The following is a 13,301-nucleotide window of genomic DNA, read 5'->3' on the forward strand; positions in this document are numbered from 1 at the left end:
TTCCCACTCAAATCTTTGTACTGCTTCATAGAATCTAGTCTAATAATAATATATTTTATTGTAAATTATTAATATCTGAAATTTAAGATCATGACATGGGTGTTCTAGAAACCATTATGCAAAATCAGGAAATCCCACAGCTTTGTAAGCTTCCTGCATTGTTCCCTCATTTTATTTTTTTGTCTTATATGTAAAACAGACAGTATGTTGTGTTCTAATCCCAGCACTGCCAGTGAGTTAATATGACTCTGAATAAGTGATTTCCTCATTGCATCCTTGAGTCATCCCAAATGTAAAATGGAGATAATGCTTACTCACCTTTACAAATAACTTTGGAATCTAAGAAGGAAAAGCTTATTAAAGTGAGCCTGCTAAGAAGTCTGAAATCTTTGAATGTGCTCATACTCCAGCTAACATAACCAGATTGACATGTATTCAAGTTAGTTCCCCCAACTCCATGAAAAAGGAAGTAGAACTATCAAATAGCTTAAAGCCAGGGAAAGATCTCATTGTTATGTAGCACATTGTTTTCAGAAGTTCCTGGCCAAAAATATAGATTAAGGATGAAGGACCTTTTGTAATTAAGTTGTCTTCAACACTTTCATTCAGATTTATCTGAGGCAGTGATTTACTAACACCCCCACAAGTAACTGGCCAAAAACAGAGTCCACGTCATAGCATACCAAATATTTCTCATTACGCATTCAAGTAACCCCATTGCCTAGTTGAAGGGCTAGTGAGATAGATATTCACAATCACTTAATATTTGATCAAAATACATATTGATTTTTTAAAATATATTAATAATATTTAAAGTCAGTACCATCAAGTTATGCACTAACTAGCCTATGCAGCCACCCCAGATCCTAGTATTATTCAAAGTGTTCACCCCATTTACCAGCACAATGCCACTTCCTTTATGTTGTTTGTAACACTAAGTTTTGACATCTCGTTCTACAGTAAAATTGTGCAGGGATGGTGTTTTCCCATGTGTTTGTATAGTACACACTCTTTTTGAGGAATATTGGACATTACAGAAAATACAAATAATTACCATACTACTTGAATGAGAAGGAAGAACAGAATTTGGCCCAGAATGATTACAGATTTAATTAATAGCTGAAGGGGCAGTACTGTTAGGCAAGTCAGTCTCAAAACTCCATGTCGGTTTAAGATGTAAGAATCTGATGCTGCAAACAGTTCCTACCAGATGTAACTATTAGTACCCTGAGTAGTCCCAGAGAGGTTACCCGTGGTGGCGTTTCCAGAATCTGGACTTAAATTTAATATCATTTTTGCAAATGTATTAAAAAGATGTTTAATATTGTAACAATATTTTTGCAGTAGCAGCTCTGGATTTGGCCCTTTATATCTGAAAACAGTAAAATTCTTAAAATAGCAGAAACTCCCTGCACATGATAAAGATAGATGAGTCCATTGTGAATCTTTAACCCTTTCACTCCTGTATGCATCCCATTTCTGCTTCTTTGAAATGCTGATTTCATGGAGACACAGTGGAGACATATTTTGTCCATGTACAAGGTGTATTAGGCAACACCTAAGTGTTTAATTAGTGTGAAGGTGACCATTGCATGTGGAAAAGGTCAATTTCTGTTGGTTGATCAAAGCTGAACCACAGATTTCATAGACAGGCATCACCTTGAAAAAACTGCCTTGCTCTCTGTGGGTCAGTCCTTCCTTTTCCTCTTCTGTCCCTAAGAATATTTTCTACCGCTCTGAATAGTTGCCCATATAGATTACTCGCTCACCCTTCCTCCCTGGCCGGTATAAAGGAAGGAAAGGAAAAGAGGGGGGATTATCAATTAGGCTACTATTTCAATGGAACCAAGATAGTTTGGCCACCGAGACAGTACTAAAGAAAACATTACAACTTAATGGTAAAATCCAATCCTGATGTCTATGGATCACTAATGTGACGGAAGACAACAGCTCTGAAACAGCAGACTCGTGATTCCTCTAGTCTAAGGATCTGCAGATAGAAGTTGTGACTTTAACTTGTGCAATGTGCTATGAAAAATAGCATTTATAAAAATTAAATTACTTGCAGATATACATGTATGCTTATACAAATGGCAATATGCATCTTCTCATCTATTTTAGGTATTTGAAGTTGACTAAGCAAACTAGTCTAACAATATGAGCTTTTGACAGACAAGAGCTCTTTTGTGTGATGCAGACAACTTAATTACAAAGAAAGGTTCAAATGTTTTGAAAGAATGATACCAACCTTATTTCAGTCCTGCCATCATAGTGCTTTATAAGCTTGATCCCCATTGTACTATAAAACCTACCCAATAAAAGCAATGCCAGAAAATGTTCTAAAGATCTGTTGAACATATTAAAGCTTCCCAATCTGGAAACAGTGCTGAAGTTTGTGACTTCAAAATTCTATAGTTAATGAAAAAGAAAACAAACCCCACTGGGCATTATTCTCTTACCCTCGGTCTCCAATAATATTTTGAGAACTAATGATAAAGTCAAAACTGCTTTCAGTCTTTCACACAGAATTTGAAGGTGAAAAGAAAAGTGATTCACTTATATCTAATGTAAGAATATTGATTTAACATGAATTTTGAACATTACCTCATCGATTTTCTCTGCAGTTTAGTTTCCTATTTAGTTTCTCTTTGGCGGAAAACTATAAGAAATACATAGGCACACTTCCAGCTAAGAGGAACTTTGCACAGTTCCTTCAAATGAACTTAAAAGGAATTTTCTCTTTAGCCAACCTGTTAGAGCTGTTGACTTTAGACTACAAAAATAGTGGTTGGAATCTTGGCTATGTCTATTCTAGTGTGTGGCATTAATGTTACTGACATGATTATGGGGAATTTAAATTCATAACTTCTATTCACTAGTAATAATATTACAGTAGCAGCCCCAACTAAGTTCAGAATACTATTGTGCTAGGGTCTGTCACCACACTTAAGACACAGTCCCTGCTCAAAGAGCTTGTAATCTACATAGACAAGACCCACTATCATAGGGTCCACTCACCACAAGCAGCACCTCCTGCTGGCCATCCTGGGGATTAGTTCTACCAGCCTGCATTCTCCCTCTGGTGTTGTCTTCTTCCATCTTGTCTCACTTTGCTGACCCACTCACTTCCAGATCTGCCTTTTCTCTCTGTGGCTGGGACCTCTAGCCAGGTAATTATAGGGAATTCACAGCCTTTCCAGACCTGCTGGCTGACGCCTCCAACACCCTTTTCACTCCCCCATGGCTAGTAGAGGAATCCAGGCCTGCCCTCTATACTGGGTTCCATCCCAGGGACACTATAACAAGCAGCCACAGTCCCTGTACAGTCCTACCTCTTGCTGCTGTTTCCCTGGGATTCTTCCTACATATCTGGCTTCTCCCCTCTCTGGGTTTGCCAGCCTCCAACTCCTTCTATTCAGGAACTGACTACAGCCTACTTCTCTACAACCTTCTCCAGCAGCAACAGCCCCTAGGGCCTTTATAAAGCCAGGTAGCTGGCTATCCCTGTTCCTGCACAGGTGAGCCTGTCCTTAATTAGCTGCCTCCAGCTTGCCAAACCCAGTGCCTTTGCTATAAAACCATTTACTCTTCCTCACAAATTGAGATTAGTTTCAGCAAACCCATAAAAACTCTGTCTAAAAGAAAGGAGAGCACTTATCTAAACTGGTTGCTGTTTGTGAGTTGCTCCAGCAATTTACGTTTAGTTAGGTTCAAAGAGAAGTCTTGTTGTTGTTAGGTCCTAAAAGCTACAACTTATAAACACAAGTTCACTCAGAGCCTAGCAGTCTCTTTTCTGACTATTAAACTCAGGGCCAGATTTTCAAAGTTATTTAGGAGCCTGGAGATATGGATAGATGCCTAGTGGGATTTCAAAATGCATCTAGCTGGTTAGGTGTCTGTCTTTAGGCTCCTAAACACATTTGTAAATATGGCCTCTAATGTATTGATTTCTACTGTTTAAGATTCTCACTATTACGTTGACCTCACAATCTGCTACACTGTTCTGCTGGCCTTGGGATGTAGGGAGGGGGGAAAAGCCTTTCCCAAAATGACTAACAGCATAATTACACATGTATAGCTATTTGGGGCTGGGAATTCCAGTCATAGTTGCAGAAAGTAAGAAAACTTATTTTCTTGACAATTTTGACTAAAGTTTGTTTTCTTTATGGAAAACTCCCTTTTATTTCCCTTTTCCTTCCAAATAAATGTCAGCCTTAAGACTTTGCACCAGGTGATAATAATGTAAGCTATACTTTATACCCAGTATATGCTATGTGCCTCTGAGAAAATGTCTATGAGAGCTAGAGGTACAGTGCATAAACATCACCATCATGTGATAACCACTGGATTCTGTTGCCAGTGAGCAACATACTATACATAAGATCAATTCCACACAAAGCATGCACCTAGACACAAGGAAAGTGCTACTCAGTGGAGCAGGAGTTGATTAGGGAATGTTTATAGTGTGTCCCTAACTACATGCCCATCCTCACACTGCAATATTTGCAACACTCCACATCATTCTCTGCAGCATAAGCTGGATGGAAAGAAGCACAAAGGTGATGCAATAAATTTCAAATCCAAGTCTCCTGATGGCAAAATGATGTGCTGCCGTTAGACTCCTGATTGTAGCCCATGTCTGGGAAAATCTGTTTTTAGATCTTTTTTTGGTGCTGTGGGGCTTCATTCAGGCCAGTAAAGGGTTGTGTCACTGCTACCAATAACCCTAGCTGCTTCTGTGCTGTGCTGCTTTGGCTCAGAACCCTGACACTAAAAGCCTGCTCACACCACGGGTGCCTCATACTTGGCTTCCAGCAGTATGGTTACTCCTTGCAGGGAGACACCAACAGCCTGACTCCCCCCAAAACCATCTCCCCTGCAGTATGCAGTCCCTCTTACTGGACCTTCACAGAAATTAACCGGTTCGCTCCAAAAAGACAGAGCACATACCAGCCTAGCTGAAGACTCACAGTTCAGTTTAATACACAGCACTGAGATGGTTTTGAAATAAGACAACAATAAGTTTATTAACAGAAAATAGGTTTAAGTATTTTCAAATAAGAGTGAAAGAGACAGGAAAGGTTAAAACAAACAAAACATGCTTTCTAGTGATTAAAACTTAATTCTGGCAAGTTACCATCTTTGCCTGAGCAGTTTCCTTACTTACATCAAGTTATCAGCATTCCTACTCCTCCAGTTGGGAGACACAACTTTCATAGGCTTGAAGGATGCTGTGCCCTATCCTCCCCTCAGGGATGGATGACAAAATGACCTTTTGCCTCTGCTTATGTCTTCCCAGAGTTCACTGACCGAGTTTCAAGAGGCAAGAAAACTTCCTGGGGTTGCAGTCTCCGTTCCCCTTGGAGATTGTTAAATGGTCATCTTCCTCCACTTGCCTCCCTGATAGTTTTTGTTGATTGTGCACATAAATGCACTTTTCATTGTCTTTGGTCTCACCTTGTTTAATTTACATTAGAGACACAATCAAGCCTGCAAAACAACACTCATTTGTCTCAAGACAGTCTGAGCTTATGCAAAAAGAAAAGGAGGACTTGTGGCACCTTAGAGACTAACAAATTTATTTGAGCATAAGCTTTCATAAGCTACAGCTCACTTCATGCATCCAGCTCATGAAAGCTTATGCTCAAATAAATGTTAGTCTCTAAGGTGCCACAAGTACTCCTTTTCTTTTTGTGAATATAGACTAACACAGCTGCTACTCTGAAACCTGAGCTTATGCACTGTCTGCCAAATACATTTTAGGAACATATTTCCAGCACACATCTATAATTCTTTATACACCACCCATCTTTTATATTACACAAAGATATTAATGACGAGAGTGATATCAGTTTGCATATGGCACCTTACATAAAACATTTTAGATACAAATTATGACAACAGTGGGCTGGGGGAAATGAGTGTGTCAGGCCTGATGAGACTTATGGTATGGCATGCCCCCTGCCAGATGGCACTGAGGGGCTGCCTGGGTCACACTTTTAATGTTAAATCCCACTCAGAAACTCCAACCAGACAAAAGGTAGAAAGAAATCTCACAATAATAATCAGAACTGAAAAGGCACCTTCCCAGTCACTTTCCCACTTCTGCCATTGCGGCATTTTAAAAATCCGTACAATGAGACAAAGAATTGATAGTCTTTCTTTAGCAATAACCTCTCACTTCTAAGTTAGCGAATTAATTATGTTATCAAAGCTTAGATTAGTCAAAAATCTGAATCCAAAGAATTTATAAAAGGTGAACAAACTTTTGTTCAAAAAGAAGAGTTTGAAATCACAAATAATTAACAATTTTGCAGATGGAAACTCGCATTGGCACATACAGATCAAGTGAACAGTTTTGTGGATACAGATACTTGCACACATTTGTCAAACCAGAGGTGGAAAATTTGACCCATCAAGTCTTTGGAGAATCATAGAAGATTAGGGTTGGAAGAGACCTCAGGAGGTCATCCAGTCCAACCCCCTGCTCAAAGCAGGACCAACACCAACTAAATCATCCCAGCCAGGCCTTTGTCAAGCAGGCCTTAAAAACCTCTAAGGATGGAGATTCCACCACTTCCCTAAGTAACCCATTCCAGTGCTTCACCACCCTCCTAGTGAAACAGTGTTTCCTAATATCAAACCCAGACCTCCCACACTGCAACTTGGGACCATTGCTCCTTGTTCTGTCATCTGCCACCACTGAGAACAGCCTAGCTCCATTCTCTTTGGAACCCCCCTTCAGTTAGTTGAAGGCTGCTATCAAATCCCCTCACTCTTCTGCAGACTAAACAAGCCCAGTTCCCCCAGCCTCTCCTCGTAAGTCATGTGCCCCAGCCCCCTTATAGTTTTCGTTGCCCTCCGCTGAACTCTCCAGTTTGTCCATATCCTTTCTGTAGTGGGGGGCCCAAAGCTGGATGCAGTACTCCAGATGTGGCCTCACCAATGCCAAATAGAGGGGAATAATCACTTCCTTCGATCTGCTCACAATGCTCCTACTAATGCAGCCCAATATGCTGTTAGCCTTCTTGGCAACAAGGGCACACTGCTGACTCATATCCAGCTTCTCATCCACCGTAATCCCCAGGTTCTTTTCTGCAGAACTGTTGCTTAGCCAGTCGGTCCGCAGCCTGTAGCGGTGCGTGGGGATTCTTCCATCCTAAGTGCAGGACTCTGCACTTGTCCTTGTTGAACCTCATCAGATTTCTTTTGGCCCAATTCTACAATTTGTCTACGTCACTCTGTACCCTATCCTTACTCTCCATCTTATCTACCTCTCCCCCCAGCTTAGTGTCATCTGCGAAATTGCTGAGGGTGCAATCCATCCTATCATCCAGATAATTAATAAAGATGTTGAACAAAACCAACCCCAGGACCAACCCCTGGGGCACTCCGCTTGATACTGGCTGCCAACTAGACATCAAGATGTTGATCACTACCCATTGAGCCTGACGATCTAGCCTGCTTTCTATCCATCTTATAATCCATTCATCTAACCGTACTTTTTTAACTTGCTGGCAAGAATACTGTGGGAGACCATATTAAAAGCTTTGCTAAAGTCAAGATATATCACATCCACCACTTTCCCCATGTCCACAGAGCCAGTTATCTCATCATAGAAGGCAATCAGGTTGGTTAGGCATGACTTGCCCTTGGTGAATCCAGATAAGGGCAGGTTCTCTCCTTTTCTGAGGAGAAGCTGAATGGTGGAGAGGGAGTGAGGAAGGCAGGAATCAAGGAGTTGGTTGTGGCTCTCTCAATCTCAGAGCTGGCCCTGCTCTCTACATAGTTTAAAGCAACTGCTACTGGCCTAGGATAGTGCAGGATTGCTATGACAAGAAGAGCTCCACCATGCCCCGACCCACCCTAACATCCTCCTGAAATACCTCCTTCCTTCCCAGTTATACTTCTCATGAAAGGGACAGAAGCACAGAGCCCTGTTGCAGTGCAGATGTGCTAGCAGCGAATCCCCTTTGTAAAAGGAATTGTCTGTCAGACATTTGTGGTCAATTTCTGTCAGCCAGGGGGCTGTGAATCTGCCTATTTTATTAGGGTGCATTGGATCTGATTCTCCTTCTGCCTTGCAGTTATTTACATCTGTGTAGAGAGAATGTAAACTGGATGTACAACTTTTCAAATCACCTGGGTCATAACTTACATCTATTTTACATAACACACACACACACTAGTGGAGAATTAGGGCCCACGGTATTCATCTTCAGCAAGGAGACCAATGGTGTGTTGTAAATTGGAGCCTTGTCTATACAGGAAAGGCACTGATTCAAAGTCAGTTTAGATAAATCAATCTAGTTAAACTGGTGAATCCCCCTAATGTAGATGCATTAAAATGTCTATAGCACACCCAACCAGTTTCACTGGCCAGCACAGCTATGACTCTGCCTACTTACTTTTGGCATGTTACTGCTGAGATTTTAATTCAGTAGCACAGCCATATATGAGGAGAGCACAATCTAACCCTATCCTACGTGAAGCTTATCTGAGGATCCTGCACTCTTCACTCAGACCGAACTGCCATTAGAACAAATGGGAGGTCAGTAGCATTAGCATTTGAACATTCATTTTTATTAGAACCTTTTTTCACTGAATAAGACTTTCCTGATGAGTTGTCATAAAAAGTTACTATAGCCCTTAATCATGATGGCTGAGGCCAATAGACAACTCTCTCGCACCATCTACTATAAGGAACCTAAAGGTGACCCCACAGCACAATTCAAACAGGAATTCAAGGATAGCATCAAACTCTTCCCCAAACAACTTCAAGAGAATCTCTACAACTTCATCCCCCACAACCTGATCCCAGGGACCTTCTACATTACTTCCCAAGATACACAAACAAGGGAATCCAGTCAGAACCCTCATGTCTGGCCATGGCATTCTTTCTGAAGGACATCAGCATTCATAGAAACCATTTTCAAACCTCTCACCATGCAAAGGGCCAGTTTTCACCAAGACACTACCTACTTCCTCCAGAAACTACAACATTAACAACCTCCACAAGAACATCGTCCTGGCCACCATGGATGTCACCTCCCTATACATCAACATCCCTCACCAGGATGGTATCACTGCCTGCCTCAAATATCTACCAAATAACATCCACTTCATTCTTACGTAAACAACTTTACGTTTAACAACAAACACTTTGTCCAAACCATAGAAACAGCCATAGCTGCTAGAATGGCTTCCCAATATGCCTGTTTCTTCATGGGCCTCCTCAAGGAAGAATTTCTGGGAAAACATACCACAAAACCAACTCTACACCTGAAATATATCAATGATATTTTTATCCTCTTGGCAAATGACCTAAACTCCCTCAGATTTCCACCACAACATCAACAACCACCAGCCATCTATCAAACGCTCTCTAGAACACTCAAACCAGCATCAACCTCCTGGATGCCAGCTTCAAAAATGGAACCTTACAAATGACTATATACAGGAAACCCCTGGATCACCACATTTACCTCCACAGTTCCAGCAACCACCCCAGACATACAAATAAAAATCTGTTATCTACAGCAGGCACTCAGATATTTGCTCAGAAGAGAAAGTCCATGATACACACCTAAACACACTTAAAAACTACCTTCACTAAATAAGGACACTCCACCAGAGAAGTAGATTGCATCATGGAACAGGCAACCCAAAGACCACTAGAGAACCTGCTTCAGTATCTGCGTGTTGAGGGAAACCTCTGGACACTCATCCCTAGTTGTCCCCTACAACACTGGAACCTATACGGGGTATATTCAAACAGTTACAGTTACAAGGATGAGACCACATCCTTAACCTTTTCTTCTAGCCTCCAAACAACCCTCCAACCTAACCAAGTTCATCCTCAGAAGCAAGCTCCCCAGAGACCAGGACACACCAAATCAAAGTGGCACAAGATCCTGCCAGAACAAAGATGTAAAACCTGCAGACATACCACCACTGCTATAATGATCAACCTCCAACGCACCTTTCAAAACTAAAGGGTCTTACACAGAAATATCACAACAAGTGGTGTACCTCATCCAGTGCATCAAATGCCACAACTATGTGAGTTGTTCACTATACTCGTTATTCACTATGCTCTCAGATGAATTCAAACAAAAACAAAAAATTGTTTTGTGAACACTTTTCACAAAACAGTTGTTCCATATCCAACCTGTCAGTCCTTGTCCTTAAAGGAAACCTGCACAAGACTAGCCTGGGACTTTAAATTCATAATTCTGCTGAACACTTAAAACCATGGACTTAGAGACACTGGCTTTATGGCTCATTACAATACTTTGTAACACACCCCACTGCCTGTACCCTTAATTGCCCACTTCATTTTAAGTGGTCAGTTACAGCATGTGTGAACCCATTATGCTTAACAATCTGTCCCAATTTGCATTTACCTTAGACACTCTGGTTAGCTTTCCCAAACCTGAAGAAGAGGTCTGTGAAGCTCAAAAGTTCATACTTCGATAAACTTTCCATGGCGATCTCTCTGATGTAAAGATTTTCACTAAGCTGTTTTTCATTCTACCTCACACCTCAGCATATGTTCATTTTGGCAGAAATATCATTGCAATGGTCTGCAGTTAATGGGCTATTACAATGCTTTAAAGTATCAAGATGGCTATCATTACAATCAGTGGAGAATCAGTAGAGACTCATTCTTGCTGAATGAGGACAGTTACCATGCCTCTCCTGTAATGAATTCCTTGGTGGAGACAATTTTGTTTTCCCTGTGGTACAAGGTCATTTCTCCTCAAAAGGGATTGATTGTGGAACGTGTGGAGTCTAGGCATTACTGATACTTCTCAAAATTATGAAGCTAGTACATCCTACTCATATGGGTCTAGTTTCCTTATAGAAAAAGTAATTGTCAATTATTCCAAATTGGCAATTTGCTTCCATAGTGACTGTAGATAACTAATCTCTTTAACAACATAAATGAGTTACACTACATTTACTACAGGAGGAAAAAAAAAACCGAGAGAAACTGATACTCAGATTGTACCAAATTGTTTGCTATTGTTCTGGGTTAAATAAAAGGATATACAAATCTACTACAATTGTCAGCCCACAAATAGATCCTGATTAGCAGTTGTGCCACAGGCCATTTCTAGAAGTGTGTTTAGTAAAACACTCATCTGTCCGCATTATGAGGGATATAACTGATTTCAGTCAAACTTCTACACAAACTTGGGATCCCCTTACTTTTACTGTTAAAAATTATTTACATTAGAAATAAGGGATGAAAGTGAGGCTATAGAAAGAATTGTTTACACAAAAAATCCACAGCATTTTTAATTTCTTGGTTTTTGTTTGTTTTGCAATCCACATTTTGGATTTGTCCCACCTTTGTATGTTGGCAGGCTAAGAGTTGTGACATCTAGAGACAGTGATCCAAGCCTAGTAATCAATGCTGCAATGTATTTTCCCACATGTAAGTAGGAGTGGGGGCTATCAAATAACTACTCTACCTTCAGAGTGGAGGCTCTCACTGTCAAGAGGTAGCTCAGTTTCACTAGTAACTACCATGTTTACTCTCACTGAACCAGGGTGGCCCCACGTGCTTGTAATGTCTTTACTCAAGTGTCACTATTGGCCTCAATGATCTCCAGATGTTTCTTCTACTTACCTATTTGTGCTGGGGAGATAGAGGGAAAAAAAGCAGCCCCTGTAGAGATGTGAATCTGCACAATGATGGAATGCCAAGGGGCTAAGCCTGGATACATAAAGAGACCTTGTTGCCTAAATCTGGTGTTTAGGAACCTAACTCCCAGTTTAACACACCACTGTGATCCACAAACCCTCCAATCAGCTGCCATCTAATCCTAGAGATGCCTAAACTCACTAGGCACCTAAAATTTCCTCTGCAAAATGTAGGCACCTACATTTCTGGCTCTGGACATATCCACTGCTACCTCATGGGATGCTTATCTCATTATCTTAATCCCCAGCATGATCCTCAAACCAGGTGAAGATAGGCATGTCCCCACCTATCTCACTTGTGGGGCCTGATCCAGTAGATGTGTTCAGAGAAAACCTACTGCCAAACATAACAGATGCGGGGAGGGAGACCTCCCTGATAATCTTTAGTCTAGTGGTTAGAACACTCACTCAGAATGTGGGAGACTGTGATTCAATTCTCCCTCAGACCAAGGAGAAGAAGGGATGTGAATGGGGATCAGCTACCCTTCAGGTGAGTACCCTAATCATTGGGCTGTGGCAGCGTTTCTCAACCGTTTTGATATCAGAGACCAGCTTGCTCATAGACTCATAAACTTTAAGGTCAGAAGGGACCATTGTGATCATCTAGTCTGACCTCCTGCACATTGCAAGCCACAGAACCTCAAGCCACTCCTGAAATAGACCCCAACCTCTGCCTGAGTTACTGAAGTCCAGTAACTCAGCCAGAGGCTCAAAGAGGCTCAAAGACTTCAAGTTACAGAGAATCCACCATTTACACTAGTTTAAATCTGCAAGTGACCCATGCCCCATGCTTCAGAGAAAGATGAAAAACTCACCAATCTGACCCATGGAAAAATTCCTTTCTGACCCCAAATATGGAGATCAGTTAGACACTGAGCATGTGGGCAAGACCCATCAGGCAGATACTTGGGAAAGAATTCTCTGTAGTAACTCAGAGCCCTCTCCACCTTGTGTCCAATCTCCTGCCGTTTGGGGATTTTTAAACCTGTCAGTCACCAGTGGGCTACATGCCATTGTAGGCAGTGCCATCAGACCATCCCTTCCATAAAGTTATCAAGTTCAGTCTTGACACCAGTTAGGTTTTTTACCCCCACTGCTCCCTTTGGAAGGCTGTTCACTCCTCTGATTAGAAACCTTCACCTAATTTTGAGCCTAAACTTGATGGCCACTTTATATCCATTTGTTTTTGTGTCCACATTGGTGCTTAACTTAAATAGCTCCTCTCCCTTTCTGGTCTTTATTCCTCTGATGTATTTATAGAGACCAGTCATATCTCCCCTCAGCCTTCTTTTGGTTAGACTAAACAAGCCAAGCTCTGAGTCTCCTCTCATAAGGTAGGTTTTTCATTCCTCGGATCATCCTAGTTGCCCTTCTCTGCACCTGTTCTAATTTGAATTGATCTTCCTTAAACATGGGAGATCAGAACTGCACACAATACTCCAGATGAGGTCTCACCAGTGTCTTGTATAAGGGTACTAACACTTCCCTGTCTCAATATTTTGCCTGATGAATGCTAGGACTGTATTAGCCTTTTTCATGGCTGTATCACATTGACGGTTCTGTATTTTCCACTGAATGCATCCGATGAA

The sequence above is a fragment of the Caretta caretta genome, chromosome 5, assembly GCF_965140235.1.
Source record: "Caretta caretta isolate rCarCar2 chromosome 5, rCarCar1.hap1, whole genome shotgun sequence".
Taxonomy (NCBI): domain Eukaryota; kingdom Metazoa; phylum Chordata; order Testudines; family Cheloniidae; genus Caretta; species Caretta caretta.